The following is a 25,833-nucleotide window of genomic DNA, read 5'->3' as shown; positions in this document are numbered from 1 at the left end:
GGTCTCGAATTACTGACCTCATGATCCGCCCCCTTCAGCCTCCCAAAGTGCTGGGATTACAAGCATGAGCCACCATGCACAGCCTGGCCTCTTGGCTTTTACCAAATAATGTTTGCTTCCGAGGAAGCTGGAAGCTGCAGCCACGATGGGCCTTTGCAGGGGAGCATGAGAGCCACAGGTAAGGACACCTGAGATAGACAGGATTGATGGGGCCTGGGGGAGGGCAGGGTACATCACATTCCCCCACCTAGACCCACAGGCCACGGCATCATGGCCCCATGCAAGGGACCACTCCTGTCTGTCTGTCTGTCTGTCTGATTGTGTGATTCCCAGTTATTCCCATTCCTCCAACAGATAACATTCCAATGGGCTCAATGCATACACTTTTATTAAATCTCACTCTGTCACCCAGGCTGGAGTGCAGTGATGCAATTATAGCTCACTGCAGCCTCCAACTCCCAGGCTCAAGTAATCCTCCCACCTCAGCCTCCTGAGTAGCTGAGACCACAGGTGTCCACCACCATACTCCGCTAAATTTTAATTTTTTGTAGGGACAGGGTCTTGCTATGTTGCCCAGGCTGGTCTCGAACTCCCGGCCTCAAGCGATCCTCCCACCTCAGCCTCCCACAGTACTGTGATTACAGGGATGAGCCACTGCCCTTGGCCTAAATGTGTTCTTAAACACCTGTGTTGTTATTTTGTACATGAGTATTTTAATGTACACAAATGGCAATGAGCTGTGGCCTTATGGCGTTGCTTTCTGTTTTCAGGCAGTGCTAGGCTTTTTTTGTTTTGTTTTGCTTTGTTTTGTTTTGTTTTGTTTTGTTTTTTTGAGATGGAGTTTCACTCTGTCACCTAGGCTGGAGTGCAGTGGCATGATCTCGGCTCACTGCAGCCTCTGCCTCATAGGGTCAAGCAATTCGCAGCCTCTTGAGTAGCTGGAACTACAGGCATGCACCACCAGGCCTGGCTAATGTTTTTGTATTTTTAGTAGAAATGGGGTTTCACCATGTTGGTAAGGCTGATCATGAACTCCTGACCTTAAATGATCCACCTGCCTCAGCCTCCCAAAGTGCTGGGGTTACAGGTGTGAGCCACCGCGCCCAGCCAACACTAGATTTTTTTAAATGATGCTGTGTGTTCATCTAGCCTGTCACGTCTCACTGCTGTACCACCTTCCATGTTTCTACCCAGCTCACCTGCCCACGCTCCTGGTGAGGAACCCCAGGGCACCTCCACCTCCCGGAGCACAAATGTCATTCAGATGAGCAGCTTGGGACATGGTATGGGCCTATGCGGAGGTGTCCCTAGGTAATGATGGCATCAGAGTGAGAGGCTGGATGAGGATGTGGCTGGGGGAGCTTCGAGGTGCTGTGATGTGTAAGAGATGATTAATTCCAGGATGTCACCCCAAGGAGAATATGCGTGGACCAAAGATGCGGGGTCCCCAGGAGGGTGCACCAATACTAAAGACCCCAGATTCCATCCCTAGTCAGGCTCCCTGCTAAGTGGCAATTAGAAAAATTCCTCTTTACAGAAAACAAAATGCCAATTAGGTCCCCAACTACAGAGCCAGTCCTCTACCCTCTAGTGAAAGCTTCCGGTAGACAAGAAAAGCTTGGGAAAGCCACAAGGAGTAGGAACCACAGCTGAGGCTGGGTAGCAGCTTCATAAATCGAAAGGACAATTCTTTTTTTTTTTTTTTTTTTAAGAGATCAGGTCTCACTCCATCGCCCAGGCTGGTGTGCAGTGACTCAATCATGGCTTACTGCAGCCTTGAACTCCTGGGCTCAAGTGATCCTCCCAGCTCAACCTCCTGAGTAGCTGGGACCACAGGTGCACACCACCATGCCTTACTAACTTTTATTTTTATTTTTAAAATAATTTTTTTAAATTTTAGTTTAGTGTTACTTAGTGTTACTAAGAGGTCAGGAATAACTAGCCCCCCCTTATAATGAAGCACAGCTGAAGGTTCGATGTTACTTTCAAGCCACCCTGAAACTCTGTAGCAGGACTAGGAGCAAGACTCAAAGGCTCTCGTGCCATCTTTATTTCTTAGCTCATTCTTCCATTCTTTAGAAGGTACTATGCCTTGCTTTAGAAGATGCTGTCATTACTTTGTGACATTATGAGTTTAACATTAAGCATACTTGTTACCTGTATCTGTGTTGGATGAGTTTGTATATTAAACATCTGTAGCCACTTGACACAGATAAGGACCTACTTAGTACTGTTTATACATTTATAAAGCTTCTTTTAAAAAAAAAAAAATCAAGTTATCTTTCTCTACAAAACAACAAGATCCTCTCCTTTTTCAATGGGATAAACCTGGGTGGGTTTACACATCATGATTCCCAAGAGTGAGCTAGTGTTTGGAATACTCTGCTTCTGAAGGCAAAGTAACCTTACGAGGATTGAATTTCTACTGACTTTAGTAATGAGGTTTTATCTACTTGAGTTTAAATAATGCCTTCTATGCTTTTAGAATGGCTATAGTGTCTAGGAGCTCATATTGTTGTGATTTTTAGCCAATAGCTCATGGTGGGACAAAGAGTTTGAGAACTGCAAGGAAAATAAATAATGTTGGAAGCCACTTTAGATACCATCTTAGTGTGAATTTCAGCAGCAGTGGATGGGTAAAGTATTTTCCAAAATAATGTATCCCTTGTCTTCATCTTTGGTGAGTATGTGTTCTATTTCCTCAGGGAAACTCTTCACTGAATTTTATATAATGGACAATCATTTTTAACCCCATAAATCCAAAATACATCATTTAGACAAATGGTCATAGTATCTTCTAGCAATTAATCTCAGGGTTTAAGAAGGAAAAGAGGAGGCTGAGTGGGGGTGGATCACTTGAGGTCAGGAGTTCAAGACCAGCCTGTCCAACATGGTGAAATCCCATCTCTACTAAAAAATACAAAAGTTAGCCAGACATGGTGGCACACACCTGTAGTCCCAGCTACTTGGGAGGCTGAGGCAGGAGAATTACTTGAGTCCAGGAGGTGGAGGTTGCAGTGAGCTGAGATCGTGCCACTGCACTCCAGTCTGGGTGACAGTGTGAGACTCTGTCTCAAAAAAAAAAGAAAAAAAGGCGGGGGGAAGGAAGAGAAACTTGTGGTGGGATACACTTTTACATATTATCAAGAAATTATATCTCTATGGGTGGTACATATCTTATTTTAATTTTTCAGAATCTGTTAATCCAGCTACTTTTCTAGTTCACTGACGAGCTTCAAAACATAGAAACGTTGCTGGCATCTTGACCTTCTTCATCCAGCAAAGAATGTTTTGCTGACCCAATTAAGGGGACTGGTCATTTAGAATAGTGAGTTTATAAACTTTATTGAAGATGGATCATCTGTGCTCCTTAATTAGCAGGCATAAGATTCTTTCCTAATTGGCTTATTAATAGAGATATTAAAACTAGCATGTAACAGTGCAACCAACCCCCTTCTTACACCAGAAATGTGTTTACTTCTGAAGACAGTCTTGTGAGGACAAACACTAGCTTTCTCTCTAAGTTGACTCTGGCATATTTTCTTCTCTGAGCTTCATGAAGATCTAAGGAAAAAGGAGTAAACCAAGTTTTTATTAATTCAACCAATATATATTTCCTAAATATTTAATATAAGTTCCAACTACATATAGAATAACAGCCTACGCCGCTGCTATTCTTTCTTACCATTCCTTCAGAGCAGGTGATACTGTTAACACATGGAACACACTCTAGGGTAGCAAGGTTTTACATAATCAAATACTTCTTTACTCCAGAAGCCTAAGTACTTAAGCTGAGGGTAAGAAATCTGAGGATGGCTTCCCATCTTTACATAAATACATCAAGTTCCCCCCTTTAATTGTGGATCACACAGTCTATCTTTTTAATACATTTTAGTTCTCTTCACTAATACAGAACCCTTTGATGCAGTACAAAAAAAGTTACATTTTAGAAATAGGGATATAGTGACATTGAGCAGGTCCTATAGATTTTCATAGTTCAATGGTCATTCATTCAACGGAAGCATGCTTGAATAGTGCATGTAAAGAGAATTCACCTGGGGACATGCGTACATGAGTGCTGGTACCCGACCTGATTCTGCCATAGCCAAATCCTTTAAACTTTATGACCTCTCCACTGTTCAAATATGTAAACTTGTGAAATGAAACAGAATAGTTTCTGTGGTGCCCATAATGAATATTCTGCAATTCTGGGATTGAAATCTTTGATTTCATGAGTAGACTCTTACTTCTTTTTTTTTTTTTTTTTCGAGCTGGAGTCTCACTCTGTCACCCAGGCTGGAATGCAGTGGTGTGATCTCCACTCACTGCAAGTTCTGCCTCCTGGGTTCATGCCATTCTCCTGCCTCAGTCTCCCGAGTAGCTGGGACCACAGGCGTCTGCCACCACACCCAGCTAATTTTTTGTATTTGTAGTGGAGATGGGGTTTCACCGTGTTAGCCAGGATGGTCTCGATCTCCTGACCTTGTGATCGGCCTGCCTTGGTCTCCCAAGGTGCTGGGATTACAGGCGTGAGCCGCCGCACCCGGACGACTCTTACTTCTTAGACTCCATATCCTCCTGTCTTATAGCGTGGAAGGTTATTTCACCAGTTCTATCTCTGCACTGTCAAAGGGACATGAGCAGAATAGTAAGGAACATTTTCAGTAATGGTTACCACATCAAACTACTAACGCTGAAGGCCATATTAAGGCAGTGGAAAAAGTACCCTGAGAAGAAAGTAAATATTAATCCTCTTGTTGGTTCCATGGTTTGCTGATGACTAAGGTAATAAAGAAAAGTAAATTAGTTTCTGCCAAGCTAATGTCTATGATCAGACACTGAATATCATTTTACAGTGTAGATTATCTCAGTGGTGAACAGGAGGGAATGTGTCAGATTCACCACCTCCTTCCCTGGTTCCCATTTGTGCTCTTTCGGAACAAAAATTATGTGCTTCGTGCTCCACTGCCAACTGCAGTATGGAGCACATGAGAGCTTCTGTGGCCCTTCTCAACCCTTTTACATCAGTCACAGAACTCCCACTGTTCTGTGCTAATGCAAAATGCAATAACGTTTAGCATCAGGACATCTCTGAGTCAAGAGGTTAACGGAAAACACATCTCCCATCGTGTTCCCGCAGCTCTGATACTGTTAATGGTGAAAACACCATGGAGACAAATAGATCTCTCTTTATTCAGGAAGCTTTGAGTGAAGAGAAAGTATATATGACATCTTTACAGCACGAGAGCCTCTCTATATGGTGCATTAAGGAGGGTGGAGGAGGGGAGACGTTCACGTAACATCATGTTTAATATGGCTTGAGCCTTGTCTAGAAGATGGACTCTGTCTTCTTCATTTTCTTTCTGTTGCTTTAATAAATAGTCCCAGTTCTGGCAGGGGAAAACGAGTTTTAACCTCTCAAGATACAAATTCAGGGAAAGAGGACTCTTTGAATAAGCACAGTAGAGACTTTATGAGGTATTTCTTAAAATGTGACCCAAATAAATGTTTGATAACGTAGCCACCTCTTTCTTACTTATCCTACTTTGTGCATCTTGCCTTTCTCTTCTGAGTGCTTCACATAGAAGGAATGTGGATCAATATATTTGTGAAAAGGAGTCAAGGCAAAACAGATCAATACATTATGATTACACTGAGATTTTTACTTGAAAATTACCTGAAAGTAGACTGTGTGCTCTGTGTGGTCATCTAAAGATCACAGGCAAACACATTTTTGTGATCTTACTATCTGTTCCCTTGCGAGGCTTTCTCAGGGGAATCTTAGTCAAGATCACTTCTTGTTCTTATAAGACTTTAAAAAGAAATTTGTTTTGTAGTTTATAAACTGTGATCGGAAGCTAAAATTAAGATGCCCCATTTCTTCAAGTGCTAAAGACTTTTCTCTCTGTGGTTAAAAAAAAAAAAATTCTGGGTCAGAAATCCACTTTCAGGGTTATCTGCACATTTCAGATCCAACAAATAATTATCACTTTTTTATGTTATATATAGTCTTTGAAACATTTGAGGGATATGCATTATTTATTACTGCTAAGTCCTGCTGTCAGATGACTGTGAGGGCTTTGATGAGGGGAACGGGGAAAGAGGAGCGGGCCACACATTCAGCTTTTACATTGACTCAAAAACTTTTAGACGTGTTTCCAAAGCAGGCTGATCACTGCAATTCTAGTGCTCTAATTGTTGATTGAATTGTACCAAGGGCAGCCAAATTTCATGTATCAAAGTTCATCAAGTCCAGGAAAGAAAGACAGCAATTCCAGAATGACTCATTGTTTGATGAATAAGGCCTCAAGTGTTCTGTGGTTGCCATTTTCATATTTGAATAAAATGTATAGGATTCAAATCATAACTTGAATTCCGAATTGGGACGCATGATGCTCCATGGTGAGCCTGCAGTGTTAGAGCAACATACTGCTCCTGCTCAGCTGCCAATAAGCAACTTTGAAACATAAATGGAACATTCGTGGTGTGTGTTCTAAATACTCAAGGGGCTTAAAAGAGTCTTTTAATCTATTTGTAACTTTTTATTATTGAGTAACGAAGTGCTATTGATATACTGGAACCAATATGCAAAACACATATTGAATGAAGCATAATTAAAGGATAATATATCCCTCAAAGACTGAAGAGAAAGGCGCAAAATGAATTTATGGAAAGTAAGCTTTTTATTATTTGCCATGACCAAGAAGCAGAGTTTCTGGTTAATCAATATAGTTTTTAATAGAATTGCCATGTATGAGATATACAAATGACCAGTTTTTAAAATAAAGAATATATTCTGCTTAAAACTAAAACTGTTGGCCAGGCATGGTGGCTCACGCCTGTAACCCTAGCACTTTGGGAGGCCAAGGTGGGTGGATCACCTGCCTGGCCAACGTGGTGAAACCCCGTCTCTACTAAAAATATGAAAATTAGCCAGGCATGGTGGCGGGCGCCTGTAATCCCAGCTACTCAAACTTGGGAGGCTGAGGCAGGAGAATCACTTGAACCTGGGAGGCGGAGGTTGCAGTGAGCCGAGATTGTGCCATTGCACTCCAGCCTGGGTGATAAGAGCAAAACTCAAAAAAAACCCAAAAAACAAAAAACAAAAACAAACAAACAAAAAAAAAACTGTTTAAAATACAATTTAACGTCTCCTAAGATTTATATGTTATTCTGAATCCTGCATGCTTGAAGGTCACTGTTCTGAAACCAAATTTATCTTGTATGATTAGTTGACACATAAAAGTGCAAATTACAGGCCTCACTTGGCAGAATATTGGTTAAATGAGAGTTCACCATATATGTTCTGTGGCTTAGGTTGGAAGCTTATGCTAACATTGACTGATCTTATCTAATGGGAAAGTGCCAGAATGTTCTGTTGCAAATAAAGCATTACTCTTCACTGGTCTATCCAAATGTTTACTTCTGGATATAGCATATACTTATCCTGTAAGCTTGGGTGGCTCTAAATTCATCCAGCTCTGTTGGCCATTCCCTGCCTTGCCAGATCTTTTCTCTACCTTTTTCTCTCTGGCTCTACGCTCTCAGAGGCTCACCTTCATGCATTGCCTCAACAGTCTCTTTTGCCCACCAGCTTCTGAGTGTGTTTGGCCAAAGGGAGTCAACAAGGAGAGATCAGAGGGAAAGTGAAGAGAGAGGTTAGGGTACTAAATGCCCCTGACTTGCTTCCTGTAGGCTACAGAGAGGACCTGACTTTATTCCTTCCTGAGGGGGGCCATCTCTTGCAGTCTCAGCTCTCTCTCTGGCCTCTGATAACTACTCGCCCTTCTTGCTCTTTCAGGCCTTGGGGTGTAAGGACTTCCTGCTATTGCTAGTCCTGGAACACTTCGCTATCTCTTCTTGGTCCCTCTTAACTCTGTCCAATCTTTACAAATTATCCTTTCATTAAACTTTCCTCAGTTTCCCCATCTACACGTGTGATTTTCTTGTCTAGACTCTGATTCACCATCTGAGGTCAATGTAAACGAGATAACAGAAGTTAGTCACTCACTTTCCATCATGTGTGGGAGATGAGGGTTGGAGGAGTAGATATTTATCTTTCCTATCATACTGTAAGCTCTGGAAGGGCAGAGACCATATCTAATACCGCCTTTATGATTTCTTGCAAAACCTGGCAAAGGGCTTAGCTCACAGTGCATGCTCGGTGCACATGGAGAGTCTCACTGAGTTCTGAAATCCCCAAATTTGTTATGGGCTTAAATAAAAGATAAGCTCTTGACTTAGAATGTAGACTTTAAGAAGTCAAGGGCCACATGATTTTTTTAACAGCATTTCTAATGGAATATAATCTCTCATGATACAACTATCATACTGACTCTGGAAATTCTAACTAAATAAAAATAGGAAATTTCCTTCCTGGGTTATGTTGATTTGTGTTTAGCTGATAAGAAATAATTCCACTTTAAATGTTTAGATCCAATTTTTCTAACTTTTAATTTTACGTTACCAGCTCATCCCCTACTATTTGTTAGTTTTTCCTATTTCTGTGTGTGTGTGTGTGTGTGTGACTTTCACCTCTTCGGGAATATTCACAATTTTCTGAATATAATCTCAGTAGGGAGAACATGTAGAGTGATCAAAACAAGATTTAAGAACTAGGGAATAAATGAAATAGTGACCAGAATAGGTATCTTTACTATTTATTTATTTAGAGAGGGAGTGTTGCTCTTGTAGCTCAGGCCGGAGTGCAGTGGCACGATCTCGGCTCGTTGCAACCTCCACCTCCCGGGTTCAAGCAATTCTCTCACCTCAGCCTCCCAAGTAGCTGGGATTACAGGCACCTGCCACCACGCCCAGCTAATATTTGTATTTTTAGTAGAGATGGGTTTTTGCCATGTTGGCCCAGCTGGTCTCAAACTCCTGACCCCAGGTGATCTGCTTGCCTTGGCCTCCCACAGTGCTGGGATTACAGGCTTGAGCCACTGTACCCAGCCTTTAGGATATAGACTTTAAGAAGTCAAGGGTCACATTATTTTTTTTTTCAACAGCATTTCTGATGGAATATAATCTCTTATGATACAACTATCATACTGACTCTGGAAATTCTTAAGGAAATTCTTATTTCTTAAGGTTCATATTGCTGAGTCACTTTGACTTTTACCCTAATGCCAAACTTCTGTATACTTCAAGTTTCAATAATATTTCATATTTTACGTAATACAGAAAATGAAAATGGAAAATACTTTGGTTTGTAAAGCGGTAAGTTGTAAATGTATCATATTCATTTTCTATTCTGTACAAATTCCTCTTTTAATCTCTAATTTCTATGAAACTAGTGAAAGTAGGTTAAGAAAACCAGTGAGAGGCAACTTGCCTTTTGACTTTCTTGACTGAAAGGAAACTGCCTGACTAGTTCAAAGAGCAGATTCTTCACTGTTCACATTTTGCAAACAAGAGCATTTCTTTAACAAATGGAGGAGTGTGGAACATTGTCAATTCAGATAAGTTAAACTTTGCATCTTCTCGATAAGTTGAGCTGTTTCATGATCATTTCACTTGGGAAGTGACTGAAGCACCGTTAGATAAGTTAAAATGAAAAAAAAAAAAAAAGTATGGAAAATATTTTTACCAACTGTTTCTTCTCGGCTTCTTGGCAAAGATCAACGGTTATGTTCCCTATCTAGGGACTATCTCTTGTGGGCCAGACCGGATGATCTAATAGGTCTTTATAATCTCTAAATACTGTGACTTTTATCCCCAAGTGAACTACATAGTTTATTTACATCGAAACACACTCGCAGGCTTAAGGAAATGCAGTCTGACTAATGCTAAGGAAAGTGAGCCAGGATGATTCAAGTGACTTTTTTTCTAAATAGGTTAAGTATATTAAAATCATAGACATTCTCTCTCATTCCCCTCCGGCATGTCAATATGTAGATTTTAGATGTCAGAATTCCCCAGTAGTGAATTAGTTTTCCTGCCATCAGCGAATTACAAATGCGTTGTCCCTAAACCTTTGTCATACTTCAAGAAAGCTCTTAGATAGAGATTTGGTTTAATTTTTATTTTAATTCCACATTCTATCCCAGGCACATGGAAAATGAAAAATGTTGGGAATGATAGAAAAATAAAAATTGCTAGAAAAATGCAAGCATGATAAATAAAGCATCATCACTGTGCATTTCAACTTGATTAAGAATGTAGTTTTGGTGTTGCTTGTTTGTTTTGAGACAGAGTCTTGCTCTTTCGCCCAGTGTAGTGGCACAATCTTGGCTCACTGCAACCTCCGCCTCCTGGGTTGAAGCATTTCTCTTGCCTCAGCCTCCTGAGTAGCTGGGACTACAGGCGCCCACCATCACACCTGGCTAATTTTTTATATTTTTGGTAGAAATGAAGTTCCACCATGTTGGCCAGGCTGGTCTCGAACTCCTGACCTCAACTGATCCGTCTGCCTCGGCGTCCCAAAGTACTGGGATTACAGGCATGAGCCACTGTGCCCGACCTAAGAACATATTTTTGTGCTGTGGGCTACATTTATCTAGACAAATGAAGCATTGGGAGGAATGTCAATATTTTCATAAAAAATTCCTTCCCCAGGACTGTTAGCAAAGACAACTCTTTTTAAAAATTTCAATAGTTTTGGGGGAACAGGTAGTTTTTGGTTACAAGGATAAGTTCTTTAGTGGTGATTTCTGAGATCCTGGTGCACCCGTCACCCGAGCAGTGTATATTGTACCCAATGTGTGGTCTTTTATCTTTCACCCCAACTCCCACCCTCAAAGACAACTTTTTTAAGAACTCTTTTTTACCCTTGGCTGGGCGCGGTGGCTCATGCCTGTAATCCCAACACTTTGGGAGGCCGAGGCAGGCAGTTCACGGGGTCAGGAGATCAAGACCATCCTGGCTAACACGGTGAAACCCCATCTCTACTAAAAATACAAAAAATTAGCCGGGCGTGGTGGCGGGTGCCTGTAATCCCAGCTACTTGGGAGGCTGAGGCAGGAAAATGGCGTGAACCTGGGAGGCGGCAATTGCAGTGAGCCAAGATCGCGGCCCTGCACTCTAGCCTGGGCGACAGAGTGAGACTCCGTCTCAAAAACACAAACAAGAAAAGAACTATTTTTTACCCTCTATGTTGTGCAAGCATGTTAGGCTTTCCACATCAGGTAATACTTCGAATGGCCTATCTGGGATCAAAAATCAAAGCTGTTTTTATTGTTGCTGTTGATTTAAATTTTTTTTTAATTGAATCTCCTTCATACATGGCCTTGGGCCTCTTACAAGTAAATATAGGGACAGTCAAAAGATCTTGCTTTCAGAGGGCTTAGGGCTTCTCAGCTGATTATTTGCCCAAGTCTTGCATACAGTGGTTAAAAGAATGTAGCTAAATTATACCTATTAAGAAGGTATAGATAATCCAATTATCTATAGATTGTGTTTCTAAGGTAGTATAGGATAAACTTCAGGCCACTCTGTTTTCAGAGGAGGTGTCTGGATGCTGGTCTGTTCTGATGAAAATGGTGGTAGCAAGGAATTCTGTCTGAGGCTTGCTGATAGGGCCCAGCCATCGTGCTCTCTGCTTCCAGAATCCTGATTTATTATTTGGAAATCTTTTCTATTTAGTACTGAGGAGAAAACCCTTCTAAATATGATGGATTACTTTCTGGCAGCCCATAGCTTGGCAACCCATGGCACAATTGATTATGTTGCTTATCCTTAAGCTAAAGTATTTCTTAAAATCTGATCATTTTTCTACTGTCTCTGTATAGCACAGCCAACCCTTGAACAACTCAGGAGTTAGGGGCAGCAACCCCCACACAGTTGAAAATCCAAGTATAACATAGCTACTAATAGCCCACTGTTGACTGGAAGCTTTACCAATAACATAAACAGTTGACTAACATATATTTTGTATGTTATCTGTATTATATACTAGAGTCTTACAATAAAGTAAGCTACAGATGAGAACATGTTATTTAAAAAATCATAAAGAAGAGACAATATATTTACTATCCATTAAGTGGAAGTGTGTCATCATAAAGGTCTTCGTTCTTGTCATCTTCAGGTTGGGTAGCCTGAGGGGCAGAGGAAGAGGAGTGGTTGGTCTTGCTATCTCAGGGGTAGCAGAGACGGAAGGCAATCTGCTTATACATGGACTCATGAAGCTCAAACCCATGTTGAAGAGTCACCTGTAAATGCTAAAAGCCCCAGTAAGTCACTCCCAACCTCTTCTGTATCAGATGACGACATCTCTCAGGGGCGCTTCTGACAATAAATTCAATATGGACTGTAGCATATATTCCTTTCTGTGTTTTTTTGTTTTTTTGTTTTTTTGTTTTGAGACAGCATTTCATTGTGTTTCCCAGGCCAGAGTGCAGTGGTGTGATCAGGGCTTACTGTAGCCTCCAACTCTCGTGCTCAGTGGATCCTCCCACTTCAGCCTCCCAGGTACCTGGGACTACAGGTGTGCACCACCATGCCCAGCTAATCATCTTCTTCTTCTTCTTCTTCTTCTTCTTCTTCTTCTTCTCCTCCTCCTCCTCCTCCTCCTCCTCCTCCTCCTCCTCCTCCTCCTCCTTCTTCTTCTTTCTTCTTCTTCTTCTTCTTCTTCTTCTTCTTCTTCTTCTTCTTCTTCTTCTTCTTCTTCTTCTTCTTCTTCTTCTTCTTCTTCTTCTTCTTCTTCTTTTGGAGAGATGGGGTCTCATTTTGTTGCCCAGGCTGATCTTGAACTCTTAGGCTCAAGCAATCCTCTCACCTTTGCTTCCCAGAGTGCTGAGATTACAGAGGTGAGCCACCACACCCAATAATATATTCCTTATCTTGCAGGGTCTTAAGGTTTATTAAGCGAGAATACCATCCCCATAAACATAATTCATTTTGTTAACTTCATTCAGTGTCTCATCACGCATTCTGCCTATGATTTATCTTTTCTAAGTTTTGTTTTATTTTAAATTGACAAATAGTTGTATATACTTATGGAATACGATGGAATGTCTTGATACCTATACATGTGGAATGATCAAATCAGGCTAGTTAGCATACTCATCACTTCAGATATTTATGATATATCTTTAATCTCAATCACTTTCATATATCATGCTTTGGAATTATCCTAAAACTTGGATTCCTATTGAAGGCTACACTCAAGGTTGAGGATATGTTTGTTTGGGCTGTCTGTGTCCTCTGAAGCCTAGGTCAAAGACTAGCCTTTTTCTCTGTTTCCTTCTCCCCTCCCTTAGACAACTCTTTCTTCTGTTTTCACATAACACTTTGTTTAAACAACTAACATATCATAGCATATAATACTCAGTGTTGTATATGTCTATTTTGTGATAGTTTTTTGAATTATTTGATTGGATAGACACCATGTTAACCATCCTTTTATTCCCAGGTTGACTCGGAATAGGTGCTCAATAAGTGTGTGTTCACTTGAACAAAATTTTCTTCTGGCAAGCAATTTTTCACAAGTCTCTGATTTAGGAAATGTTAATCTCCGGTCACCTTTATGCCCTCCGCATAAGTTCCGTAGAGGTTTATTTTAGCATCTACGGAATTTTTACCTTTCATTCTGCTGTTGCTTCAGTGCACATGATCCAGTCTGAAACACGTTCAACAGCCAATGACACTAGGCTGCAACTGAAGCTTAGCTTTTGAAAAGTTACCTTAGCATGTTGGGAATCACCAGATATTAAAGGGTTCGTTACACCATAAATATGTAGAAAATACCTCAGGAAGAAATATTGTAATGCTTATCAGTACAGAACTGACTTATTTTCATTACTTAATTTTTTTAAATTTTAGAGTAATCACGTTGAATTTTCCTGCAACAAAACAAAACTTACTGGGGAGAAATGTCCATTGTTAAATGGCTGGGCCTTGATATACCCTTTTCTATATTGTTCATTAGATGTAAATAAAACCATCATAGTCATGAAATTGATAAATTGCTTTGCTTTGATGTTACTAAGCTTTTACAGTTGTAGCTTCCTACAGAGCTACGTCTCTTAGTATAGTTTTTGAAGTTTTTTTTCACTAAGAAATACATTTTATGATGATGTTGATAGTGATGGTAATGATGGCAATTTATTTTGTTAGTATTCACTGTGCAAATGGAATAGAGAATAAAGAATGAGTTACTTTTTTCATTTAATCAAAATTGAAAAGTCCTTCAAGTTAAGCGATGTGCTATTATAGTATTAACTGTGTCTAGCAATGTCTATTCAATTTAAGATTCATTGAATATGTTTATTCTTATGTTTTCTTTTGGATTCCTAGGAATAAAGTACATAAATTTCTGTATCTGGGAAGATTTCAATACAACCCTGCCTAAAAAGTTAATATTATAATAGTTAATCACACGTAGGTTTTCCCAATCAATTTTATTTTGGCCTGTCAAATAATTCTTAATTTACCACTCTTGTTTTCTCTTTTTTTCCTATGTCTACTGCCAGTTTTAATCTACCAATAATATGGTCCATTGACAATGTGTTGTACCTTGTTCAATTTTAACTGTTATACAGAGGTTACATGTAAATGTATCTATCTATACATTATATATTACATATGTATACATATTAAGCATACGGGAGGCACATTTATTCATTCATGTATTAAATAGTACTTTACTGAGCATTTATGCTAGGTGCTGTGGTAAATGCAAGATTGAAATGGTATTTCCTGCCCTCAACGATCTTGAAATGTGGTGTGAAGAATAAAATAATTACAAATACAAATGCATTAACTGCAGTTCCACAGTGCTGTAGTGAATCCAAGGAAGAGACTATTTCCAATTGTAGAATCAGAGTAGGCTTCAGGGAGAGATGTACTTTATATTGGGGCTTGAAGAACAGGTAAAGTTTTGATGGACAGAGATGAGGGGGCAAAATATTCCACATAAAGAGAAAAGTGCAGACAGGGGACTTGATTAGAGAGAAATAGGACGTCTTCAAGAATGCAAATAGTCTATTTGGGCTGAGACATAGTTTGCAAATAGGTTTAGTAGAAGAAAAGGCTTTACAAGTAATCTGAAGTCAGTTCGTAGAAGAATTTGAATGCCATGTAAAGGTGGTTGAACTTTTGCCAGGTAGCTATGGGGAGCATGTAGGTTGATTAACTGTCTACTTTAGATGATTAATTAGCTTATAAAGTGGACAGGACAGGATGTGAAGAGACTAGTTAGGAACTTATTACCATAGGCTCAGGTGATCTATGTATCAGTCTGAAATAGAGTGTTGGCAGTGTGTGTAGAAAGGAGGGGATATTTGGCAGATCCTGTCTGTGCAATTGGATTTTAAGTAGATCAATAAGAATAAGAACAATGAAGACTTGTTGAAGGTTGATTAGGTAAATTAATTTATTTTGCATTTAAACAATATGTGTTTGTGAATTTTTGCAGAAATAGTTGGCAGACCAGCAATGGACACACAAAAAATAAACTGATTACCGCGATCGAAGTTTGGAAGATAAAAACTTGTAAAAGATCAAACGATAGTGGATTGTGGGGTGCTAGTGAAAGCATCATCAAAATAACTTCCCAAGTATTACTGACTAAATAAAGCACAGCTAGAAGAGAGTGACTGGCTGGGGGAATAAGTAGGAGTTTTTGGTTTTAGGCCTTAAATGGAAGTTGAATAGATTCAATAGAAGTGGAGAGTGGGATATGTGGCAATTAAGAAGGGACTTCCTGAAGGTGAAGCAGTTGGGGATACTGATACTGAAGTTCAGGTTGTGGCTGTGTTTACTGATGACTAAAATGGAAAGGAGACAAATATCGTTAGCATTGATGAAGCCAGGGTACTAGAAAAATCCTTAGTGTAGCCAGAATGAGGAAAAAGACCCTAAAATGAGATAGAACTAAGTTACTTACTAAGTTGCTAATCTTTCAAGAATTTCCTTTATCATTTCAAATGCAAGTATCATTATACTTATTTCTTATTGACTCAAGGTGACTGCCAAGAAGTTCACAATCATTGTGCGTGTTTCTAGGTACAGTCAATCCTCATTATCCATAGATTCCACATTGTGAGTTAGCCCACTCACTAAAATGTATTTGAAATCCCCAAATTAACACTTGCTGAGCTTCTGTAATCATTTATGGACATGTGCAGAGTGGCAAAAAATGTGTGTCACCCGATGCCACTGTTCTTTGCATTTGTATGCTTTCTGTTGATGATTTTGCTGTTTAAAATGACTCCCAAGTGTAATGTTGAAGTGCTGGCTAGAGTTCCTAAGCATAAGAAGGTTGTGATGTGCCTGATGAAGAAAACATGTGGCTAATAAACTTCATTCAGGCATGAGTTACAGGGCTTTTAGCTATGAGTTCATTGTTAATGAATCAACAGTACATATTAAATAGGATGTCTTTAAACAGAAACACACATAAAACAATGTTGTGCATTGATCAGTTGACAAAAATGTGGCCAGAGGCTTTTAGGAAATGAACCCTGTATTTCCCCTAGGAGCAATGCTTTAGTATTCGCTAATTCACTATTCGCAGCAACCATGTAGAACACAGCTACCGCGAGTAACAAGAATGGAGCGTACTTTATTCGTTTTGGTTCACGGTAGCTGCTTTCGTTGTTTGGATCCTCACTCAAGTTGAAAACCAAACTCATAAATCTTATTTAACGTTTTATTTTGAAGTAATTTTACACTTATAGACAAGGTGCAAAAATAGTGCAGTATTCTCATAGAGCCTTCATCTAGCTTCCCCTAAAGTTAACATCTTCATAACCATAGTATCCAAGCCAGGAAATTAACTTGGTTATAATACTACTGACTAATCTACAAACCTCATTAGAATTTCTCAACTTTTCCCATAGATGTCCTTTTTCAGGTCCAGGATCCAATCCAAGATCCCACATTGCATGTAGTGTCACATTTGCTCAGTCTTAATCTGTGACAGTGTCTCAGCTTTTCTGTGGCTTACTACTGGTCAGATATCTTGCAGACTGTCCCTCAGTTTGGGTTTGTCTGGTGTTTCCTTGTGATTAGATGGAGGTTTTTCATTTTTGGCAGGAACACCACGCAAGCAACGATGTGCCCTTTTCACTGCATCTTCTTGGGGTCGATTATGGCAAGACGTTGTCTCCCGGGTGATGTAAATTTTGATTACTTGGGTAAGGTTCTATCTCTCACATTTCTCCACTGTAAAGTTACCATTTTTCTCTTTATAATTAAAAAGTGGAATATGATTCTTTAACACCAAAACATTCTACAATATTACTTCTCAATCAATCAGTGAGCACATTATCAGTAGCCCGTTCTGTCCTGAGCATGGCAATAAGGCATAATTTTAAAATGGTATTTATTTTATTTTATTTTTTATGCTTATGGATACATAATGGTTATACATATTTGTGGGGTGCATGCAATATTTTGGTACAAGCATGTAATGTGTATCACTGATCAGATCTGGGTAATAGGATATCCATCACCTCAAATATGTGGTGTTACTTGGTGTTACTAAGTAACACTAATAATCTCCTGATGATCCACAGCTATTAACATTAAAAGTGTTAAGTGGGCTGGGTGTGGTGGCTCACACCTGTAATCCCAGCACTTTGGGAGGCTGAGGCTGGCAGATCACCTGAGGTTGGGAGTTTGAGATCAGCCTGGTCAACGTCGTGAAACCCCAGCTATACTAAAAGTACAAAAAAATTAGCCGGGTGTGGTGGCAAGTGCCTGTAATCCCAGCTACTCAGGAGGGTGAGGCAGAAGAATGACCTGAACCTGGAAGCAGAGGTTGCAGTGAGCCGAGATTGCGCCATTGCACTCCAGCCTGGGCAACAAGAGCGAAACCGTCTCAAGAAAAAAAAAAAAAAAAAGTGTTAATTGAATGCAGATGTCAGGGGGAAGAAACTTCTTGGGCATGTGCACTAAGACATGAAATGGCAAAATATGACCTTCTGGGTACACTCCACCGGAAAAAGGGAAGAAAGTCTCACGTGGTCATAGGTACAGCTTCCTAAGCACACTGCATGTGCTCACTTCCCAAGGTTGAGAAGAGCTCTGCACATGTGGAAAGCCCACCCTAAGGGAAGAATCATGGGAAAGAGGTGAGCCTATAAAGTCCTAGGATCACGGTTAAATGGGGCACTTGGCTCTTTAAACTTCATGTGCCTTCCTGGGTCTGTTCCAAACACACCTTCCTTTCTTTCTTGTTCTAAAGCCTTTTAAAATAAACTTCCACTCCTGCTCTGAAACTTGCCTCGTCCCTTTTTCTGTTTTATGTCTCTCAGTCAAATTCTTTCTTCTGGGGAGGCAAGCACTGAAGTTGCTGGGGATCCGTACAGATGCACTGCCAGTAACTCGAGTAACTTGGATGGCGTCCACTGGTAACATGTCCACAACATGAACACTTCACACACTCCCATCTTTACTTCTAGATAAGCTATATTAACTACCTAGTTAATATGCCCTTTCATATTCTTCTTTGTATACATGTGATCATAAAAATATATATTGTGTATATAGAAATACATATGTATAATTATGTATACATATATAAACACACATAAACATGTATACATATATATACACACATGCAGTTTTTAAAATGTATGTGTCTCTGTATGCTATCCAAAATTGGATCATACACAGTTTTTTTACCTTACCTTTTTTTTGGAAACAAAGTCTCGCTCTGTAGCCCAGGCTGGAGTACAGTGGCACTATCTAGGCTCAATGCAACCTCCGCCTCCCGGGTTCAAGTTATTCTCCTCCCTCAGCCTCCCGAGTAGCTGGGGTTACAGGTGCCCACCACGACGCCTGGCTAATTTTTTTGTATTTTTAATAAAGGTGGGGTTTCGCCATGTTGGCCAGGCTGGTCTTGAACTCCCGACCGCAGATGATCCACCCATTTCAGCCTCGCAAAGTACTGGGATTACAGGCGTGAGCCACCGCGCCCGGCTGTACCTTACCTTTCATTTTACAATCATGAAAATTCCTCAAGTCAACTGATGGAGTGCTAATTAATTAGTCTGAATGGCTGTGAAATATTTCATGGTGTGGATAAAATGCAACCTATACAGGCATTCTGTGTTGATAGGAGTTCTTTTTTTTTTTTTTTTTTTTTGGTTCTTGGCTCCTATAAACAGTCACCATCCTTTAGTAAAATTTCCTTATAAAGTTCTTTTTATATAGATTCTAAGAAGTGGACTTTTGGGTTTGAAGGATGTATGTACTTTTAATTGTAGTAAATGTTGCTAAATTGTTTTTTCTTTTTTTTTTTTTTTGAGACGGAGTCTCGCTCTGTCACCCAGGCTGGAGTGCGGTGGCCTCATCGCGGCTCACTGCAAGCTCCGCCTCCCGGGTTTACGCCATTCTCCTGCCTCAGCCTCCTGAATAATTGGGACTACAGGCACCCGCCACCACGCCTGGCTAATTTTTTTTGTATTTTAGTAGAGTCGGGGTTTCACCGTGTTAGCCAGGATGGTCTCGATCTCCTGACCTTGTGATCCGCCCGTCTTGGCCTCCCAAAGTGCTGGGATTACAGGCGTGAGCCACCGGACCCGGCCGATAAATTGCTGTTTCAAAAGATGCTATAACATTCCACATTTTCAAGAAAAGTGTGGAAATATCCTTTCCCCTACATATACATGCATATATATATATATATCAGTTCACTGCAACCTCCACCTCCTGGGTTCAAGTGATTCTCCTGCCTCAGACTCCCGAGTGGCTGGGAACACAGGTGCCTGCCACCATGCCCGACTAATTTTTTGTATTTTTAGTAGAGATGGGGTTTCATCATGTTAGCCAGGATGGTCTGGATCTCCTGACCTTGTGATCTGTCTCTACTAAAGAATACAAAAATTAGCTGGACGTGGTGGTGGGCACCTGTCATCCCAGCTACTTGGGAGGCTGAGGCAGGAGAATCGCTTGAACCCGGGAGGTGGAGGTTGCAGTGAACCGAGATCCTGCCACTGCACTCCAGCCTGGGTGAGAGAGTGAGACTGTTTCCAAAAACAAACAAACAAACAAACGTGATTGGGATGTTGAGGCTAAAAAGACTATATGTTATCTGTTATTATAGTATGTGACCCAAAGATGACAATTTTTTTGATCCCAGCTAGTTGCAGCTGATATTGATGTTTCAACATGACATATTTTTATACAGACAAAATATCAAACTATCATATTCGAATTTCCTTTTTTCCAAAAGGAGTGAGTCATATACACAAAAGACATTCTCACTATATCCCACCCAATTCCCAAGTCTTTTTCCATTCTACATTATTTTCCTTTTGACCAGTTTCAGAAAGGTGCGCCCACTGCTGCCCCTAGTAATAATAAATGAATAATAACGATGATACCTCCATAACCAACAGTAGGGTGTCATCAATTGTGTCTCTGGATCAGAGGCCAGGGCAGCTTGGCAGCAGCTCAAGAAACTGCATACAAGATGGTGTTCAATGAGAAAAATGCACTGTGCAGTAATTAATGTAAGAGTCGCATCTAGTTGGGATGGCAGAAAATTTGCTCATGAAGGCCATTTGTTCCACTATGATGGAGTCAGTCACATAAAATCATTTATTGTTGGCTCAAGCATGCTTTACAGGGCTGTAAAGTCAGTTCATGCTGGCCCAGGGAAAAGTCCACCTGTGGTGAATGAAAACGCTCATGGAAGTCATACTGCTCAAATTTTTGCTGTAGTTCATGCTCATGTAAATGTTGAGCAGGGAAATCCTTGAAGCTCTATGTGTATTTTCCAGTGATACTTGAGAGGCAGTGAAAAGAAACTTGCCAAACAGTGAGGCAATGAAAGCATAATCTCACGCAGGGAGGCTAAGACCATTGTCAGGTCCAGCAGAACCACAGACTGAACCTCAGTGGTGATTCTAGGGAGTTCTGCCTGTTTAGTATTTTATATACTCTTTGGCATTTGGCTTCTTTCACTAAACATCATGCTTACGAGTCATCCATATTGTTGTGTACAGCAATTGGTGTAAGTTCACTCCTAGTGTTGTGTGAATATTCCATAATTTACTTATCTCTCCTGATGTTGATGAGCATTTGCGTCACTGATAGTTTGGGGATATTATGCATATTGTTGCTAGGAACATTCTTATACATGCTATTTGGAAATATATATGTGCAGGTGCATTTCTCCTGGTTATACATCCAGAAGTGCATTCACTGGTCCACAGGGGATGTGTCCATAGTAAATAATACAAATGATTTTCCAAAGTGAATTATGAGACCGGGTGCGGTGGCTCATACCTGTAATTCCAGCACTTTGGGAGGCCGAGGCAGGTGGCTCACCTGAGGTCAGGAGTTCAAGACTAGCCTGGTCAACTTCAAGACTAGCCTGGTCAACGTGACGAAACCCCATCTCTACTAAAAATACAACTAATTAGCCAGGTGTGGTGGCAGGTGGCTGTAATCCCAGCTACTCAGGAAGCTGAGACAGGAGAATTGCTTGAACCTGGGAGGTGGAGGTTGCAGTGAGCCCAGATCATGCCACTGCACTCCAGCCTGGGCAGAAAGAGTGAAACTCTGTCTCAAAAACAAAACAAACAAACAAAAAACCCAAAAGTGAATTATGAGAGTTCTAGTTGCTCCACATCCTCAGCAAAATTTAGTATTACTAGTTTTATTCTGGTCAGTGTTTTTTGTTTGTTTTTTGTTTCTTGAGACAGTTTCTTCTCTGTCATCGTGGCTGGAGTGCAGTGGTGTGAATACAGCTCACTGCTGCCTTGACCTCCTGGGCTCAAGCAATCCTCCCACGTCAGCTTCTTGAGTAGCTGGGATCATAGGTGTGCACCACCATGCCCAGCTAATTTTTAAACTTTTTTGTAGAGAGGGTGTCTCTTCATGTTGGCCAGGCTGGTCTCAAAATCCTGGGCTTAAGTAATCTTGCTTCAGTGTCCCAAAGTGCTGAGATTACAGGTGTGAGCCACACTGCCCAGCTGTGTCAGTGGTTTTACTGTATATTTCACTGATAACTAACAAAATTGAATATTATTTTATATGTTTATATATTTCTTATTTATTTGGATATCTTATGGGAAATTCAAGGCTTGGCCCATTTTTCTATTGAGTTTTCTGGCTTTTTAAAACAATTGATTTTAAGGAGTTGTTTATATGTTCTAGATACAAGTAGCTTGTCAGATGTATATATTGAAAATATTTCTCCCACTCTTAATTTTTTCACTCTCTTAATGTGTCCTGATGAACAGAACTACTTACTTTTAATGTAGTCCAATTTATCAGATTTTCCTGATGTTTAATGCTTTTTATGCTGTTTAAAAAACTTTTTGCCTATATTCAGCAAACAGCATTCTAATTTCTCAACTAAAAGATAGTTTTACCTTTCATATTTAGATCTATGATGTATCTTGAAATGATATTTATCATGTGATATTAAAAAATATATATGTATATATTCATAAATGTGCCCCTAACATTTATAGGTCCTGGGCCAAATGTAAAATGGAGATGCATTTCTTTTTCTTTTCTTTTTCTTTTTCTTTTTTTCAAGATGGAGTCTCATTCTGTCACCCAGGCTGGAGTGCAGTGGCACGATCTTGGCTCGCTGCAACCTCTGCCTCCCGGGTTCAAGCGATTCTCCTGCCTCAGCCTCCTGAGTAGCTGAGACTTTAGGCACATGCCACCACGCTGGGCTAATTTTTTGATTTTTCATAGAGATGGGGTTTTGCCATGTTGGCGAAGCTGGTCTCGAACTCCGGGTCTCAAGTGACCCACCTGCCTCGGCCTCCCCAAGTGCTGGGATTATAGGTATGAGCCACTATACCTGGCATGAGAGTTGTATTTCTTTTTTTTTTGAGATGGAGTCTCACTCTGTCACCCAGGCTGGAATGCAGTGGGGTGATCTCGGCTCACTGCAACCTCCACCACCCAGGTTCAAGCAATTCTCCTGCCTCAGTCTCCCAAGTAGCTGGGATTACAGGCGTCCATCACCACGCCCAGCTAATTTTGTATATTTTTAGTAGAGACAGGGTTTCACCATGTTGGCCAGGCTGGTCTCGAACTCCTGACCTCTGGTGGGTCACCCACCTCGGCCTCCCAAAGTGCTGGATTACAGGCGTGAGCCACCACACCCGGCCGAGAGTTGTATTTCAAATGACTAAATATTTACAAGATATAAATCAAACTGACAAACTGTGAAGTTAAATATATTCTATTCCCCTACTTTGACAGATCTAACTTCATAATGTCAAAATTGAAAAATACATTCATACTCGTGTTTTTATGTTTGGAAAAATATCAAAGATTACAGAGTTTCTTTATTATTGGGCATGTCTGGGTGTTCTGTTGATGGACTGGTGTTTTTACAAGAGTGGTAAATTCATTCGTAATTCAAAATTATTATATATTTATTCCATAAAGTTATTTTTATTAATTTTATTTTGTCTAAATCATTAATTTTGTTATCAAGATTTTGACATAATTTGTCTTCTATCAACAGTAAATATCTAAAGTATTAAAAATAAGATGTAGCTAGAGTCAAATGAACAAAATTTGAATATATTTTAATCAAAAGTTCCATATGCGTTATCCAAGTTATTCATCTTCTAACACATTCAATATCACCTATCAAAATTAAAATGCTAGGTTGAGCATGGAGGCTCACACCTGTAATCCCAGTGCTTCGGGAGGTCGAAGTGGGATGATCGCATGAGCCCAGGAGTTTGAGATCAGCCTGGCAACATGGCAATACCTTCATCTCTACAAAAAAAAAAAAAAATTAACTTAGGTGTGGTGGTGCATGTCTGTGGTCCCAGCTACTCAAGAGGCTGAGGTGGAAGGATTGCTTGAGCCCAGGAGGTGAAGGCTGCAGTGAACTGTGTTTGAGCTACTGCACTCCAGTCTGGGAGACAGACCCTGTTTCTAAAAAAAGATAAGTCAATTGCCTTTTTCCTTCTTTCTGGCGTTGAAGACGTCAAAGCGAGGATATGGTGAGTCCTCTGGTGCGAAATTCTGGATTTCCTCGGGTCTTCTGGTAGGATCCCTACTCAACGGTGCTGAGAACACAGGAGCCAAAAATCCGTATATCATCTCCGTGAAGAGGATCAGGGACGGATGAACAGACTTCCCTGCCAGTGTGGGTGACATGGGGATGGCCACAGTCAAGAAAGACAAACCAGAGCTCAGAAAAAAGGTACATCCAGCAGCGGTCATTTGACAACGAAAGTCATATGGAGAAAAGATGGAGTGTTTCTTTATTTTGAAGATAATGCAGGTCATAATAAAAAATAAAGACGAGATGAAAGGTTCTGCCATTACAGGACCAGTAGCAAAGGAGTGTGCAGACTTGTGGCCCCAGATTGGGTTCAATACTGGCAGCATTGCATGATTATCTGTTATAGTTGTAAAAAAAAAAATCTTAAAACCCATTAACAAGTGTTTGTCCTCTGCCCCCTCAAAAATAAACAAACAAATAAATAAATAAATTTAATTAAAACATGAAGGCAGAGGTGTGTTTCTTGAGAAAAAATTAAAAAGCAAAAATAAATCTTATTTAATAGACTTTTCTTTTCTTCTTCTTCTTTTTTTTTTTTTTTTTTTTTGTGAGATGGAGTCTTGCTCTGTTGCCTAGGCTGGAGGGCAGTGGTGTGATCTCGGCTCACTGCAACCTCTGCCTCCTGGATTCAAGCAATTCTCCTGCCTCAGCCTCCCGAGTATCTGGGATTACAGGCACCCGCCATCATGCCCGGCTAATTTTTGTATTTTTGTAGAGACAGGGTTTCATCATGTTAGCCAGGCTGGTCTTGAACTCCTTACCTCAGGTGATCCACCAGCCTCGGTCTCCCAAAGTGCTAGGATTACAGGAGTGAGCCACCACGCCCCACCAGATTTCTTTTTTCTTTTCTTTTTTCTTTCTTTCTTTGTTTTTTTTTGTTGTTGTTGTTTGTTTGTTTGTTTTTGAGACGAAGTTTTGCTCTTGTAGCCCAGGTTGCAGGTTGGAGTGCAGTGGTGAGATCCTGGCTCATTGCAACCTCCCCCTCCCAGGTTCAAGCGATTCTCCTGTCTCAGCCTCCCGAGTAGCTGGAACTACAGGCGCGTGCCACCAACCCGGCTAATTTTTTTGTATTTTTAGTAGAGATGGGGTTTCATCATGTTGGCCAGGCCAGTCTCAAACTCCTGACTTCAGGCGATCCGCCCACCTTGGCCTCCCAAAGTGCTGGGATTACAGGCACGAGCCACCGTGCCCAGCCTAAACATAAAATATTGAAAATAAATTATTTAGGGACAGGCACAGTGGCTCATGTCTGTAATCCCAGCACTTTGGAAGGCCAAGGCAGGAGGATCACCTGAGGTCAGTATTTCGAGAACAGACTGGCCAACATGGTGAAACACTGTCTTTACTAAAAATACAAAAAATCAGCCGGCCATGGTGGCGGGCACCTGTAATCCCAGCTACTTGGGAGGCTGAGGTGGGAGAATCGCTTGAACCCACAGGCGGAGGTTACAGTGAGCCAAGATGGCGCCATTGCACTCCAGCCTCGGTAACAAGAGTGAAACTCTATCTCAAAATAAGAAAGAAAAAATAAAAGCAAAGAAATTATTTATTTATTTATGTGTTATTATTATTATTATTTTTTGAGACAGAGTCTCACTCTGTCGCCCAGGCTGGAGGGCAACAAAGTACTGGGATTATAGGCTTGAGCCACCACGCCTGGCTGATGTTTTAAAAATGTAATGAAATATTATTTTTTAATTTTTTGAGCAGTCTTGTTCTGTCACCTGGGTTGGAGTGCAGTGGCACAATCACAACTCACTGCAGCCTCAACCTCCTGGGCTCTAGTGAGCCTCCCACCTCAGCCTCCCAAGTAGCTGGGACTGCAGGCATATGCCAGCATGCGCAGCTAATGTTTATAATTTTGGTAGAGATGGAGTCTTACTATGTTG

General features: G+C 40.6%; 1 pseudogene; it reads left to right on the top strand.

Annotated features, from left to right (window-relative positions):
• Window positions 1-24,402, top strand: part of LOC140709544 (large ribosomal subunit protein uL14-like) — a 38,094-nt pseudogene extending 13,692 nt beyond the window's left edge.
• The last annotated feature ends 1,431 nt before the right edge of the window (window positions 24,403-25,833 follow it).

Source organism: Chlorocebus sabaeus, chromosome 21 (assembly GCF_047675955.1).
Source record: "Chlorocebus sabaeus isolate Y175 chromosome 21, mChlSab1.0.hap1, whole genome shotgun sequence".
In the NCBI taxonomy this organism is placed as follows: Eukaryota; Metazoa; Chordata; class Mammalia; order Primates; family Cercopithecidae; genus Chlorocebus; species Chlorocebus sabaeus.
Note: the sequence above shows the minus strand (reverse complement) of the source record. Positions and strands in the feature narration are given on the sequence as shown.